At 36.9% G+C, this 15741-nt stretch overlaps 1 protein-coding gene and 1 non-coding gene across 3 annotated transcripts in view; one reads left to right on the top strand and one right to left on the bottom strand.

The window, feature by feature from the left end:
- ADAMTSL1 (ADAMTS like 1) overlaps nt 1–15741 on the top strand; it is a 1086428-nt gene that overhangs the window by 394714 nt on the left and 675973 nt on the right. The window lies entirely within an intron of this gene.
- On the bottom strand, nt 15447–15553 carry LOC138163271 (U6 spliceosomal RNA). The gene has a single exon (XR_011168866.1). It is a non-coding gene; the product is annotated as a U6 spliceosomal RNA (small nuclear RNA).

Below are 15741 nucleotides of genomic sequence, written 5' to 3'. Positions count from 1 at the left end.
AGAGAGAGAGAGAGAGAGAGAGAGAGAGAGAGAGAGAGAGAGAGAGAATCTCTAGAGCCATCTGGTGTATTTTTAGGGTATGAACATTTATACTCTTTATAGAATTTATGCCCTCATTATTTCACTGTTTAAAAGAATGAAAAGCTCAATCTCTGTTGCTGCCAGCTGTGACTAACACCCTTTGTGTGGTATGAGCAGTAATATTTCTGATAATTTTTCATGTTAAAATAATACTTTGAAAATCAACAGACCTTTTTATTGACAAGACAATATGTAATAGCAAAAGTTTGCTCACCATTGTTTAATGAATTAATAATTGTTTTTCCAGATGAATTTTCATGTTGGTGATCTGCTTGGCATTTTTTTAGGTATTGAACTGTTTATTGGTCTTTTCTCCACATACTTCTGCCACAAAAAGAACGCATAAGTCAATTTTTTTGTTTTAATGATGACCAGACAAAGCTATATAAATGTTGGAGAAGAGACAAAAATGATCAGTCATTCAGTCAAAAAGTATTAAGCAATTATGTGTCAGGAACAGTGCCAAGTAGTAAGAATATGGAGAATCAGACCCTGCCCTCAAGCACCTCACATACTAACAGAGAAGAAAATCATGAAAATAACTAATCATATGCAATATATATAAAAAGTAGGTGGAGTATAATCTTTGAGATGAAGGTACCAGCAATTAGGGAGGACAGGAAGTAGAGGAACCTAGTAGTATAGATGATTTTCTCAAGGAATTTAACTTACAAGGGGAGAAGAGATACAGGGTCAGTTCAGGTGATGTTTTGAGGATGAGATAGACAACAGTTTGTTTATAAGTGTCATATAAGGAGCCAGAAGGTAAGAGGGAGAATGGGGGTGATAGTGGGAATAATTTGTTAAAGAAGATAGGATGGCATGTGGTCAAGGATAGATGCAGAAAGGTTTTTCTTGTCTAGGAGAAAGTTGTTGTTTATTCATTTTCAGTCCCTTTTGACTCTTCATGACCCCATTTAGGGTTTTCTTGGCATAGATACTTGAGTGGTTTGCCATTTCCTTCTCCAGCTTACTTTACAAATAAGGAAACTGAGGCAAACAGGGTTAAGTGACTTTCCCATAGTTACACAGCTAGTAAGTGTCTGAAGCCAGCTTTGAAATAAGGAAGATGAGTTTTCTTGACTCCAGGCCTAGCATGCAATCTATTGTGCCACCTACATGCCCAAGAAGAAGAGCTACTGCTCTATTCCCTTTAGGAGGGAAGGAAGAAATAGTGAGGAAAGATGTCTGAGTGATGATGTGAAAAGAAGAGGCAGATATAAAGGGAAGCTCTTAGAAATAGCCTCATTTTTTTTCAGTGAAGTATGAGGCAGCATCTTAAGTAGATATCGTAGGGGTTGGAGATGCCATGGGAAACTTGAGGAGAGATGAGAATATTTGTAATTGGCTACTATGGAAAGGTGAGGAGTGAATTGTTGAAGGGAGAGTTATAAAAAGATAACCTCATTCACTGCTGTATAATTGTATGACATCGATACAATTCCTACACAAATTTGTAGAGGACCCAATCAGCACAGTTTTATGATTTTTCTGCACATCTATTCAGCATCATGTGAATAGGAGAAGATTGTGGGAATGATTTAGGCTTAGAATTTAGTAAGGTAATAGGACCAGGGTTAAAGGATTTAAGAGTAGAGGGTAGTGTAGAGATGAACAAGGAAGGGAGGAGAGTGCAACCAGTGCAAAGAATATGAAGGTCACAGAGAGGACAAAGAACAGAATTAAAAGTTGAAAATCATAGGAAAGATGGAATGATAAAATATTATGATTAGATAAGATTTTGGGAGTACATGAGTATGAAAGTGGAGCACTTGTGGGTGAGAGCAAGCTCAAGAATATGCCTATTTCTGTGTGTAACTGAGGTGGAATGGAGGAGTACAACATAGGAATTGAGTAGATTGAGGAATAGGGAAATTAGGGTGTTTGAGTGACCATGAGTAAGGACAAGAGTTGTGCTGGAGAGAGACTGTGAGTCAGGCACTGAGTTCATTGAGGAAAGAAATATATTGTCTTGGGGGTCAGTAGATAAAGGCCACCAGGGCAATAATTGGGCAATAAATTTAGATAAGTCAAGTTAATTCAACAAGTATTATTAAGCCCTTACTATGTTCCAGGCACTGTGCCAAGATTACAAAGAGAAATAGAAAGAAAAAACAACTCCTTGCTCTCAAGGAACTTACATTCAAATAAGGGTAGACAAAACATTCAAGAAAGGTGAAAGAGAGAATGGGGAAGTGGCAAAAGCAAGTGCCCTAGTAGGGGAGGAACCCAACCATTCAGGGAGGGAAGCTATGCAAGCTAAAGTTACTTCTGAGATGTGAATCTAGGGCTGAAGTGGTCTTCCAGAAAATGAAGATGGTGATGTCCATTAATGAAAGAATATGTAAACAAGTTGTGGTACATGGAGTTAATGGAATATTGGTTTACCGTAAGAAATAGTGACTATGATGAATTTATTGGATCTAAAGAAGCATAATAAAAATTATATGAATTACTATAATCAGAATCACAAAAAGAATGTACACAATGAATATAAGAATGTAAATGGGAAGAACAATAACAGAAGAGTCACGACTGTATTCTGTGAAATTAAAAAGACAAAGCTAGAAGAGCAAAATGGAAAGGTGTCTGTAGCTTTGCAGAGGAGGTGGAATGTTACATATGATGCCAAGCTTTTTTTATGTTGTTTAGTTTTGCTGAACTTAAAAAAAATTTTTCTTTTTAAAAAAATTCTTTGTATAAATAACTTTCTGAGAGAGAGAAAGGATAAATGTGGGTGATGTCAAAACAAAATATTTGACAAATTTGTATTAATTTGTTAAATCAGTTTAAAATGGATTGATTTGTTTTTAAGATAATGAAAGAATATCGCCCTTTATGTTAGGAGAGGCCTATATATCCCATCACATTTCTAATACTTACAGGCTAACTAACTAGCTATGTGAACTTAAGACTTAATTTCCTTGTCTGTAAAATGGAAATAGTATTTGTATTGCCTATCTCATAAAGATTGTATCAGGAAAACACTTTGCAAATTTGGGATTACGCAAATGTGATGTTTTGCTCCAAGGACAAGCTTCCATCTACTACACTACCCAAAGTCTTTCTACTTTATCTAGAAGGCTAGAATTCTAAAGCCCTGGGGGACGGAGGTGGAAATTCTTCCTATTTTATCTTCTTTGGTTGAAATTAACATTTCCAAAATTAATAGTGAATATACTCTCTCCATTCGATTGAAAAGAAGGGATGCTTTATACTTCTGAAATGAGTATTTTGGTAATCAGTATTGATACTTTAGGTTTACTGAAGTATTATGAACTAAGTCCAACATATTGAGGAAAATTTCCAACATATCAAAATATATGTATATATGACAATTAATAAAAGACCTGAATTTCAGTCTTATGCAAACAGAACAGTTTTTTCTGGATCTCCCTCCTTACTCCCAGGCATTTATTCAAAATTAATATAAAGAAACATCAGATCATAGAGCATGATGGGGCTAAAAGCTGCCTCAAGGACCCCTCCTTTGCAGCCTGCTTTGATTGCAGATGCTGCACTGCAATCCTTTTCCACTAGGGGGTCCCATAACACTAGTTTATACTATTTAGCAAGTTCACTTAGTGAAGTTGAAATGTGGTAATTTAATAAAAGAATTTGCAGTGACATCCTTTTCATGAATAATCTGAAACCTTTCAGTATTAGGCTGAAGAAAAAGAAGTACTCCTTCAAAGAAAGGGGATATGTTACCTTAAGAAGTTATATAGACTGAAAATAATGGAGGAAATAGGATGGTGTAAATTACTTAATGATATATGGGTACCGGTCAACTTAATAGGAATCTGGGGACAGGTGAAAGTGTGCCACTTCTATTTTTGGAGTGTATATCATGAAACAGTGTAGCTTAGCAGAAAGATCAAGAGTTGGGAGTCAGAAGACCTGTTCTTTACTATTTCTGCAACCTTGACGAAATCATAGGATCATAGAATCACAGTTTTAAAGTTAATATGTCATCTAGTCAAAAACATTCATTTTAAACATAAAGAAACTGGGGCCCAATGAGGTTGTGTTAAGTGACTTGGCCAAAGTTGGTGCTGTTCAGCGGTGTCTTGACTCTTCATGGTCTCATTTGGGGTTTTCTTGGCAAAGATACTAGAGTGGTTTCCCGTTTTCTCCTCCAGGTCATTTTACAAATGAGAAAATTGAGGCAAACAGGGTTAAGTGACTGTCCAGGGTCTTATAGCTAGGAAGGGTCAGAAGCTGGATTTGAATTCAGGTCTTCCTGACTCCAGGTCTGCTGTTCTATCCACTGAGACACTTAGCTGCCCATTTCCAAAGTTACACAGATACTAAATAGAAGAGAATTTGAACCTTGGTTTTCGGGATCCAAAATCCAGTGCTTTTTTCTACTACATTACTCTATCATGTTTAGTTTCCTCATTTGATAAATTAGCTTGGACTTTAAGGTCTCTTCCTGAATTCTAAAATCATATGATCCTATATTGAGCATGAACAAAATAGTTTTGGTTGGCTGGGATAATCTCTGTGCAAACACAAAAATTAAAGTATTTGATTTTTTTCAAAGTTTCTATAGTTGATAAGTTTATTCAAATTTGATACTCTTGCATATTAGAGAGGCATAAGAGAGGGAATGGAAATAAGAGGGCAGTCTTCTAATCAAAATTGTACCTGCACAGGAATGCCCTTTATAACACCCAACCAATGAGCAGCTCATCTCTGCTTAAATACTGCCAATGGCTGTCTTCTCTTGGCAAAGCATCTCTACTTCCTTTGATTAATCCTCATGGTTTGCAGTCCTTAAACCACCCTGGTTGGCTTCCTGGGGATGCTTTCTAGTTTGCTAGAATCCTTCCTAAAATATGTTTCTCAAAAGACAACCCAATCTTACAGATGAGGTCTGATGAAAATGGCAGAAAGACCAGGAAATTAAAATGACTAATGGAGTCCCTTGGGCCCTAATTAATAGATTATTATTCTTCTTTTACAAAAATATTAGTAAACTTGGCTATCTGATTTTTAAGCAAATAGCTAAAAAAGCAACGAACTAGAAGTAGAGAAAGGGAGGTAGCTAGGTGAAACAGTGAATAGAGTGCCAGACTTAGAGTCAGGAAGACTCTTCGTGGTGAGTTCAAATCTGACCTCAGATGCTTGCTGTGTGACCTGTGGTAAGTCACTTAAACCTGTTTGCCTCAGTTTCCTCATCTGTAAAATGAGCTGGAAAAAGAAATGGCAAACCACTACAATATCTTTGCCAAGAAAACCCCAAATGGAGTCACAAAGAGTCAAACACAACTGAAATGACCAAAGAGCAAGGAGATAAGCTAAGTGATGGTAGAGGGAAGCAAGAGCTAGCCAATTAAACATTTTCAACATGTAAAAAGTTCTGTGGGTCCTTTCCTACATTCTATCTGCCAAAAAATAGCATTGTGGATGGAAAGAATCAGTTTGTGACCATAACTTTTTGATTCAGCTTTACTTTGTAGGTTCTCGAAGGTTCTTGTAACTACATATTGAATTCAGGTTTTGCTAAGCAGCATCTAATTCCTAGATTAGCAAATGATTTGTTTCTTCCACATTAGGCCTATGTTTATAAAAAACAAATTAAAATAAACCTGTTTTTTGAGATTTCAAACAGTACATTTGGTTGCAAGCCAATAGTGTGGCTAAAGACCAATTTTTCAAATCTGCATTACAAAGTTCTAGTCACTGATTTAATGCTTGGAGGACATATTAATGAAAGAAATCTACGCCCAAGAATTAGTCATACTTGAGCAAAGCCTCAATTTGGTCACTGAATCAACAGACACTCAAGTTTTTATCCAAATCCAATGTTTACAAATGAGTATAGTCACATTATTTTTAATTAAATACATTTAAGTGGATAAGAGAAATCAAAATATCAAAAGTTTAAAAGATATCTATTTATTTACAATGATGTAATTTACATCATTTTTTTGCTCTAAAGAATTGATTGAATAGAACATCTTACCTTATTCTCTCTCCCAGGACACCCAAGGCACCCAAAGGCCAAATGGATAATTTATGTATACCTCATTAGAGGAAGTGTGATGTGATATTGAAACCTTATAGTTAGATTGTCGTCTAATAAAATATCAAATCCTTGGTTTGACTTTTTAACCTTACACGTCCTGGCTCCTTCTCACCTTTTAAATCTTCTTGTACTTTTTGTGGCTGTTGTTGTTGAAGTATAGTTATTTTACTTGTATCCAACTCTTCTGACCCCATTTGGAGTTTTTTTGGCAGAGATACTGGAACATTTTGACATCTCCTTCTCCAGCTCATTTTACAGATGAGGAAATTGAGAAAGATAGGGTTAAGTGACTTGGCCACGGTCACACAGCTAGTAAGTGTCTAGCAACAGATTTGAACTCATGAAGATGAGTCTTCGCCACTCCAGGCCCTGCACTATATCCACTGCACCACCTAACTGCCCATTTATACTTTACTTTCCTCTAGATAGTATACAGTCCATTGATCCCATCCTTTCTTCACTCCATCTTCAGACTTTGCCTTTTCATTGCCTTGTCTCCCATGTCTGAAATGTTCTTCCAATTTATTTCTCTATCTTGGGTTCTTCCTGACTCAGCTCAGATTACCTTCTACAAGAGGCCTTTTCTGGTCCACAATCCCTACACCCAGGTCTACCTCCAATACTTTCTTTTTAAGATTACTTTATGGGCATTGCTTTTTCCATGAGGTCTTCCGTATTAGAATGAGAGCACCTTGGGAGGAAAGACCCTGTTTTTCTCTTTCTGTGTATTCTCGGCATTTAGCATAGTACCTGGAACATAGTTCTTAAGAAATGCTTATTTTATATTAATGATAGCTTGATCACTTTTTTTTGATCACTTGATCACTTTTCTCGCAAAAAGGTAGTCCAATTATTATTGGCATTTTACATATGAGGGAAATGAGGCACAAAAAAGTCCAAGACTAGGGTCAGATAGCTTGGGCTTGAATTCAGGTCTATTGACACTAAAACCAATAAATATTCTTTCCAATGGGAGGACTAGATTGAAGGTCAGGATATCTGGATGATAGTCCCAGTTGCCACTTTGAAATTCTATGACCTGGGATATATTTTCTCTCTCTAATAATAACTGGTGTTTATATAGTGATTTAATGTCTGCAAAGTATTGCACATATATTGTCTCATTCAGTTCTCACAACTACCTTGTGATGTAGGGGATATTATGTCTATTTTACAGTTGAGGAAAGTGAGACATCCAATTTCAAGTAGTAAAGGTTTGAAGTCAGCTTATGAAACCATCTTGACTCCAAAGTTAATATATTTGTACCCAATCCATGCTGACTTTTTATCTAAGTTATGGATAAAGAATTTCAACAATATCTGCTTGAGAATAGACTCCTGAGATGTTTTGCTGGAGCCTTTCTTCAAGGTGGCATTAATACACCAACTTTTGGGGCCCTAGCATTCACCCAGCTCTGAATTCACATAACTGTACTATCATCTAGCCCAGGGTTGGGGAACTTGAGGCCTTGAGGACACAGGTAGGTTCTTGGATGTGGCATTTTGACCACTTCCAAGTTTTACTGAACAAATACTTTTATTAAGGAGATTTGTTTTGTCCTGTGAAGTTTGGATTCAGTCAAAGGGGCACACTTGAGAGTCTAGAGGGCCAAAAGTGCCCTTAAGGCCTCAGGTTCCCCACCCATGGGACTCTGGAGTGATGTGTTACTTTGTTTCAAATAGTGTTGATATATATTTTTTCTATCATTTTCATTTCCCTTTTCTGCCTCTCTTCCAGCTAAGAACAATTTCTTATAAGGGGAGGAAAGGGAATAATCTTTTTTTTATAGCACCTACTATGTGCCAGTTACTATGCTAAGCATTTTTAAAAACACTTTTAATAAACATCTTCTTGAGATTTATAAAAGAAAGTATGAGAGAAAAAAGGGGGGGAAAGCAATTCAAGAAAACTAACCAATACATTAGCCAAGTCTGAGGGTTTATAGAGTGTTTCACAGCCATAGTCTCTCACCTCTGTAAAGAAGGCAGGGAAAACATCTCATATCTCTTCTTTGGGGCCAAACTTTGTTATTGTAGTTATACAACACTCATATTGTTATTTTCTGTTAACATCATGTTCTTTGTATATATTGTGGGAAGCACTTGGTGCCATGGATAGAATGCTAGGCCTGGCCTAAGGAAAACCTGAGCTCTAATGTGGCAGAGTAGATAGATTGGTGGGCTTGGAATCAGGAAGTCTCATCTTCCTGAGTCCTAATCTGACCTCAGACACTAACTGTGTGAACCTAGGCAAGTCACTTAAACTCTATTTGTCTCAGTTTCCCCAACTATAAAAAAGGGGATGATAACAGTACCTACTTCATGGGCTAGTTGTAAGGATAAAATAAGAGTGTTCGTTAAAAGTGCTTAGCACAGTGTCTGGTATGTAGCAGGCACTAAATAAATGCTTATTCCCTGCCCTTCCCTCAGTTGTTTTGCTGATTACCAAATATTATATTAGTTCATATGTTTTCCCATGCCTTCTTGTATATTTCATATTGATTGTTGACAGAATGTTCCATTACTTTTGTGCAACACAATTTGTTCATTCATCAATCATTGTACATATGCTTCATTCCTAATTCTTTGGCATAACTCTCTAGAAATCTATGATTGTTCTTAGTGATCATTGCCTCCTGTTCTAAATACCCACTAACCCACACTTTCACACTATCATTTAGAATTTTTACCATAATTCAAATCAGACTCAAAAGCCTGACCTCCTTTCCTCTGCTATTCTCTTAATTATCATTAATTATTCTCTTATTCTTTCAAAGATAAATGATAGTGACTCTGTGAATTCTTCCAACAGCATATTGTCCAATGTAGTCTAATCAAATGTTACCAGGCGCTCCCTTACCAACCCTCTATGTCTCTTAGGTTTCAATTCTTTATTAATGTTTCTTTTTCTGTATTTTCCAGGCCAAATTTCATTCTTGCAAGCAATAAGTTATGTAGCCATGTATTATTCAGACTGATAACCTTGTTGGAGAGGGTTTATCGCCTACTTAATGAAAATGTCATCAAAAACATCTTAGTAAAATATGATTATCTGGGTTGGCTGATTTTTCTCTTTAAAAATGAAGTGGAATGTGTTTTCATGATTTGGCATCAAGCAACCAAAGGTTCAGTGTGGATTCCTCTAATTGACTTATCACATATTGTTAGTATTATCATATATTAAATTTAATTGGCCATGTCCTTTCTTTCCACTATGCAAAGAAGTATGAAGCAGGAACTTTATTTTATCTAAAGTTTCCATTCCCCTCAGGGTTGAGATTTGTATTCTGCACAATTTTGTTGTTCAGTCTTTTCAGTGGTGTCCGACTCTTTATGACCCCATTTAGGATTTTCTTGGCAAAGGTATTGGAGTAATTTGCCATCTCCTTCTCCAGCTCATTTTATAGATCAGAACTGAGACAAAGAGCGTTAAGTGACTTACCCAGGTTCACACAGCTGGTGTCTGAGGTCAGATTAGGAATCAGGAAGATGAGACTGCCTTATTCCAGGCCCACCAGTCTATCTACTGTACCACTTAATACACAATAGGCGCTTTATAAATATTTGTTAAATTGGATTAAATTCTTTCATCCTAAGGCTGTCTAGAGCTGAATAAAAGAGGTTCATTATTGTATCAATGTAGATAAGAGCACTAGGGGGCACTGCTCTCTATTTTACCAGAATAAAAATATCAGTCAGTTCTTTTTCAGTTTAAAACCCATGGTGTAATTATATTCATTCTTCAAAAAAAAATTTTTTTTAATTTAAAGCAATGTAAAAAGAAATAACTTTTATGAGAACAAAAACAGATCAAACATTTAGCCATTTTCACATGGCAGTACTTAATGTCTATGGAGTCAAAAGGAAGGCTTTGTTTTTAAGTTCACACTGTTGTGACAAATAGTTTAAGTTCACTTTTACTCTTAGAATTGCTTTTAGCTTTTCTAAGAATCCCAAGTGTATCCGACATTTCCTTTATACTAAAGAATATTCCCTCATGTTGCAGGATATAGCTGAATTGATGTGTGAAACAGAAAGCAATCATAAATATAAGGATTTCTTTTATAAAGGAAGTATCTATGTTCACAAACCTGGGGCAGAGGAAAATTAGGATTGTTTCATGAAGTAGAAATAAATTTCCTATATATGTCTACACAGACATACACACACACATACAATATGTGTGCGTTTATATGTGTATGCATGCATTTTTTCCCTCTATGGTTCATTTTTATTTATTCTAATGCTCTTCACAGGAGAAATAGCAAAGTACCAGTGGAAAATGAAAATCCTGCCAATGTCACTGGCTTGGGTGTCAGCGTGGATGAATGATTTAACCTCTCTGGGCCTCAATTTCCTCATCTGTAAAAGGGTGGGATTGGACTGGATGTTCTCCATTTCTAGTTCTATGACCCCATGACTTTTCTGTAGTCATTCTTTAGATTCCTTGATTTCTAATCAGTCTTTGTGGAAGCACCACTGTCACTCCTATCTCCTAGTTAACATCACCTTGAGTAAGCCTCGTGATTGGTAAAGCTGAGAAAAGAAAATTATGATATGTTCTCAAATTCCAATAGACTAAAGAAAAGGCATTTGCTGAAATGGCATAGTAAGAAAAGTAGTAATGAAACAACTCACCCACAAATGAGAGGCACTCAGCAGCAGCAACAGGGGGAAAGGACACACAGGAAGTTCCTGTGCCATGCTTTTTTATTTTTATGTTGCAAATACTACATAAATACCATCCTTAATAACTTTCTCTATATCTCCATTGTAATGGGAAGCTATAAAGGCTGACATTTCTCATCACTTGTATAATGATTCTCTTCTTTAAAATCCCCAGTAGCTCTTACTGGGTTTATCTGCAGAAACCTCTTCCTTGGACTGGCTTTCATGTCAATTGATATACTTTCCAGGACAGAAATTAAGCCTGTAGTTAAGTCAGTGGAGATCAGGGTTCCATGTAGATAGTACATTGTGTTGCTGAATTCAGACTGGTAGCAGAGAAGAGATGGCAGGTCATTTTAGATTGGATCAGGCAGGGTTAATAAGTAGAACAGACTTTTAGACTTCAAGCTTGAGGTCAGAACCATGTATGGTTGAAAAAGGAGCTTGTTAGAGGGTACCTAGTTCAAACCGTACCTGAGAAAGAATTTCATCTATAACACCCATAAGAAGTGGTCATCCATTCTAGTCAAGAAAACCTCAATTGATGAAGGACTAACTTACCACCTTGCAAGATGTAACAAATGATTTTTGAAGAGTTATTTGGAAATTTCTCCTGAGAATGATTGAAATCTACCTGTATACAGCTGTAATCCTTATTCAATTATAGTATTTTTTATAGTAGGCAGTAATAGAATAGGGCCAGAGGGGAGTATAATTGTGGATGAAGTTTCTTTCAGCTACCACAAAGATAGACAGGCAGTGCATCAAGGAAAGAGGTCAGTTGTTTTAGGGAGAAAAAGAAATAAAAACAATATTATGAACTGGAATTTACAGTCAAAAGTCTGGAAAGGTCTTAAAGAGGAGACAAAAGTACAATTCTGGGCACCACCTAAATCTAAAGAGCATTCATAGTTGAGCAACCAGTAAAGCGAAGAGCTTCAAGACTGTGTCATATGCAGATCAGGGTAGGAACAGTGAAGAACTGGAGAACTGACCTATAGGACAAGCTAGTTGTCTTTGGGTGTTTAAAAACTTGTCATCTGAGATGAGGGATTAGACTTGTTCTATATGGCCTAAGAAACTAGGAGCAGGGACTGGAAGTCCCTAAGAGGCAGATTTAAGCTATCTATAAAGGGAGAACTGCTTAATAATAATTATTCATTCAAAAATAGAATAGTCTTCTATTTTTGGAGTGGGTAGGTCCATTGTAAAAAATGGGGTCCAAATTTTAAAAGGTTTATAAAGGATAGAAGGAGTAGACAGATAATAAGGCCCAAGGAATAAAAGAAGGATTAAGAGTTGAAAAAGGTAAATGGAGGTAGATAAATGAGAGGTCAACAATAAGTTGGTCAACAAACTTTTATTAGGCTTTGAACTAGGCATCTCACTTACAGAGAGAGGTAAAAACCTGCTCCCTGCCCTCAAGGAGAACACATTCCACTACAGGGAGAGGGAATGCAAAGTACTCTGTATATGTAAGATAGGAGAAGTATAAATGGGGGGTAATTTCAGGTGACAGGCATTAGTGAAGGGACTGGGAGGACAAGTGGGGGAAGAATTGAGGGGGACCTCTTGAAGAAGTTGGGATTTGAATTGAATCTTGAAGGATGTCAAGAAAAGCCAAGATATGGAAAAGACATATTACACACTTGGGAAGAGTAAATGAAAAGGTAGACTGAAGGAACAAGGCCAGTGTCACTGAACCAGAATATAGGGAAATGAGTAAAAAAGTTAAAAAGATTAAAAATAGAGAGGGGAACCTAATGGAAATGACTTTAAAAGTCAAATCGAAATTTACATTTAATTCTGCAGGTACTGGAGGCTGCTAGAGTTTAATGAATAGCAGAACATGGAAACATCAAATATGTGAGACTAGAGGGCTGGAGAGAGGTTAGGTCTGAATATAGAGATCTGAGAATCATCTACAAAGAGATGACAATTGAACCCATGGAAACTGGCAAAATCAACAAGTGAAATAGTATAGAGGAAGAAAAGAAGATGGTCCAGGACAAATAGTGATTGTGATGTGGATGAAGATCTAGTAAAGAAAACTGTGAACAAGTGGTCAGAGGATTAAGAAAAAGGCATTGGATTTTGCTGTTAAGAAATCGTTGGTAGGGCAGAGCCAAGATGGCGGCATAGAAGCAGGAAAACTCTGAGAGCTCCCCCCATAAGCAACTCAAATGCCTATAAAATATTACTCTAAGCAAACTTTAGCTACAGAACTACAGAGCTACAGAACCCAAAAAGTGACAGAGAGAAAGAAATCTCCCACTGAAGGCAGCCCAGCAGGCTGGCAGAAAGGGTTCATTGCAGTGTGCTGGGAGCAGAGCCCAGCCATGCATGAGCCTGCTGTTTTAATCCCAGGGTGGCTCCAGCTAGCAGCAGCTAGAGCCAACTTTGGGAGAGTGAATCACCAGCAGCTGTGGCAGTTTCCAGAATTATCAACCCATAAATGCCAAAGACAAAGTAAAAGGTCAATGTGCATCTCTGTTGGAACTAGGGGGGGAGCACAGTCCAGCCCCTGCCCCCTGGGGCAAGAGGTGGCAGAGGTGTGGTAGTCCTGAAGCTGCCACTGCATGGCTGCTTCATAGCACCTGGCCTGCAGATCTAAGGGGGACCAAGCAACCATTCAGAGGGTAATCGTTCTTGCTTTAACCTGCTTGGATCTGGATTGCTATTTTGAGTGGAGGTCCTGGGGTGTGTGACCAGTGAGCAAGAGTATGTGGAGGCTTCGGAGAGGGCACCCAACTAATAGCTACAGCAGCTGAGAAAACCCCAGCAATTTGGGGCAAAGCTCTCCTCTCTGGAAGCAGAGTTCTACTGTGGCAAAAAGCTCAAAAGTCAAGTAATTGAGTGGTAAAATGAGCTAGCAAAGGAAGCAAAGCAAGCACAGCAATCAAACCTTAGATTCCTTTTTTGGGTATAATAAGGATCAAAGCATGGAACAGGAGGAAGACAGTGAAGTCAGAACTCCTGCACCAAAAGCTTCCAAGAAAAATATGATCTGGTTACAGGCCATGGAGGAGCTCAAGAAGGATTTTGAAACTGAAGAGAAGCAGAGGAAAAATTGGGAAGAAAAATGAGAATGATGCAAGAAATCATGAAAAGAGAGTCAACAACCTGACTGAAGAAAATAACACTTTAAAAAATAGACTAACTCAAAAAAAAAAAACAGACTAACTCAAATGGCAAAAGAGGCCCAAAAATCCAATGAGGAGAAGAATGCCTTAAAAAGCTGAATTTACCAGATGGAAAGAGAATCTCAAAAGCTCACTGAAGAGAATCCTTCCTTTAGAATTAGATTGGAGCAAATGGAAGCTAGTGACTTGATGAGAAATCAAAATACTATTAAACAGATCCAAACAAATGAAAAAATAGAAGGCAATGTGAAATATCTCATTGGGAAAATCACTCACCTAGAAAATAAATCCAGGAGAGATAATTTAAAAATTATTGGACTACCTGAAAGCCATAATCAAAAAAAAGAACCTAGAAATCATCCTTCAAGAAATTATCAAGGGAAATTTCCCTGATATTTTAGAAGCAGAGGGCAAAATAGAAATTGAAAGTATCCACCAATCATCTCTTGAAAAAGATCCCAAAAAGAAAACTCCTAGGAATACCATAGCCAAATTCCAGATTTCCCAGGCCAAGGAGAAAATTTTATAAGCATCCAGGAAGGAACAATTTTACTGCTGTGGAAACACAATGAGGATAAAACAAGATTTAGCAACTTCTACATTAAGGGATTGAAGGGCTTGGAATATGATATTCTGAAGGTCAAAGGAGCTAAGATTAAAACCAAGAATCACCTACCCAGCAAAACTGAGTATAATGTTTCAGGGGAAAATATGGTCATTCAATGAAATAGATGACTTTCAAGCATTCTTGATGGAAAAACCAGAATTGAATAGAAAAATTGACATTCAGATACAAGAAACATGAGAAGGTAAACAGGGAAAAGAAATCATTAGGAGCTTATCAAAGTTGAACTATTTATATTCCTACATGGAAAAAACAATAACTGTTACTTATAAAACTTTCCTAAGTATGAGGATTTTTGAAGGGGATATAAATGGAAATATATGTATATGTACATAAATATATATATATATATATATATATATATATATATTTAGGAGTATATATGTGTGTATTAATACATATGTGAGTGTGTGTATATATGTGTACAGGCATACATAGAAAGGGGGCACAGGGATGATATTTAAAAAACAAAATGAAGAGGTGAGAGAGGAATAAAATGAGAGGAGATAGGGAGAGACAGAATAGGATAAATTCTCTCATATAAAAGAGGCAAGGGAAAACTGTTACAATGGAGGGGAAGAACATGAAGGCAAAAGGGAATGGGTCAACCTTACTCTCATTGAATTTGGCTTAAGGAGGAATAACATACACTCTAAATTGGGTATCTTACCCTACAGGAAAGTCAGGGGAAAGGGGATAAGAGGGGGCATGATAGAAGGGAGGGCAGATTGGGGGGGAAGGTAGTTAGAAGCACACACTTTTGAGAAGGGACAGCGTCAAAGTAGGAAATAGAATAAGTCAGGAGAGAAATATAATCAGACTTCCTTTTTTTCTATTTAAGATATTGTTTATTTGTGATTTAACATTAATTAGCATTACATCTAGGAGCAATCTCAAAAATATGGAATGCTTCACGAATTTGTGTGTCATCCTTGCATTGAGGCCATGCTAATCTTCTCTGTATTGTTCCAATTTTAGTATATGTGCTGCTAAAGCGAGCACTATAATCAGACTTTCACAATATATCCTCTATGGAAATGTTTTCTGTAAATACACATGTACAACCTATATTGAATAATTTATCTTCCCAGTAAGGGTGGGTGATGAGGGAAGAAGGGAAAGAATCTGGAATTCAAAATTTTAAAGTCAAATACTTAAAAAAATTATTATTATTTACACACAACTGGGAA

Source organism: Petaurus breviceps, unplaced genomic scaffold (assembly GCF_028583685.1).
Source record: "Petaurus breviceps papuanus isolate PSGF00001 unplaced genomic scaffold, PetGlider_PUasm1.0 187, whole genome shotgun sequence".
Taxonomy (NCBI): Eukaryota; Metazoa; Chordata; class Mammalia; order Diprotodontia; family Petauridae; genus Petaurus; species Petaurus breviceps.
Note: the sequence above shows the minus strand (reverse complement) of the source record. Positions and strands in the feature narration are given on the sequence as shown.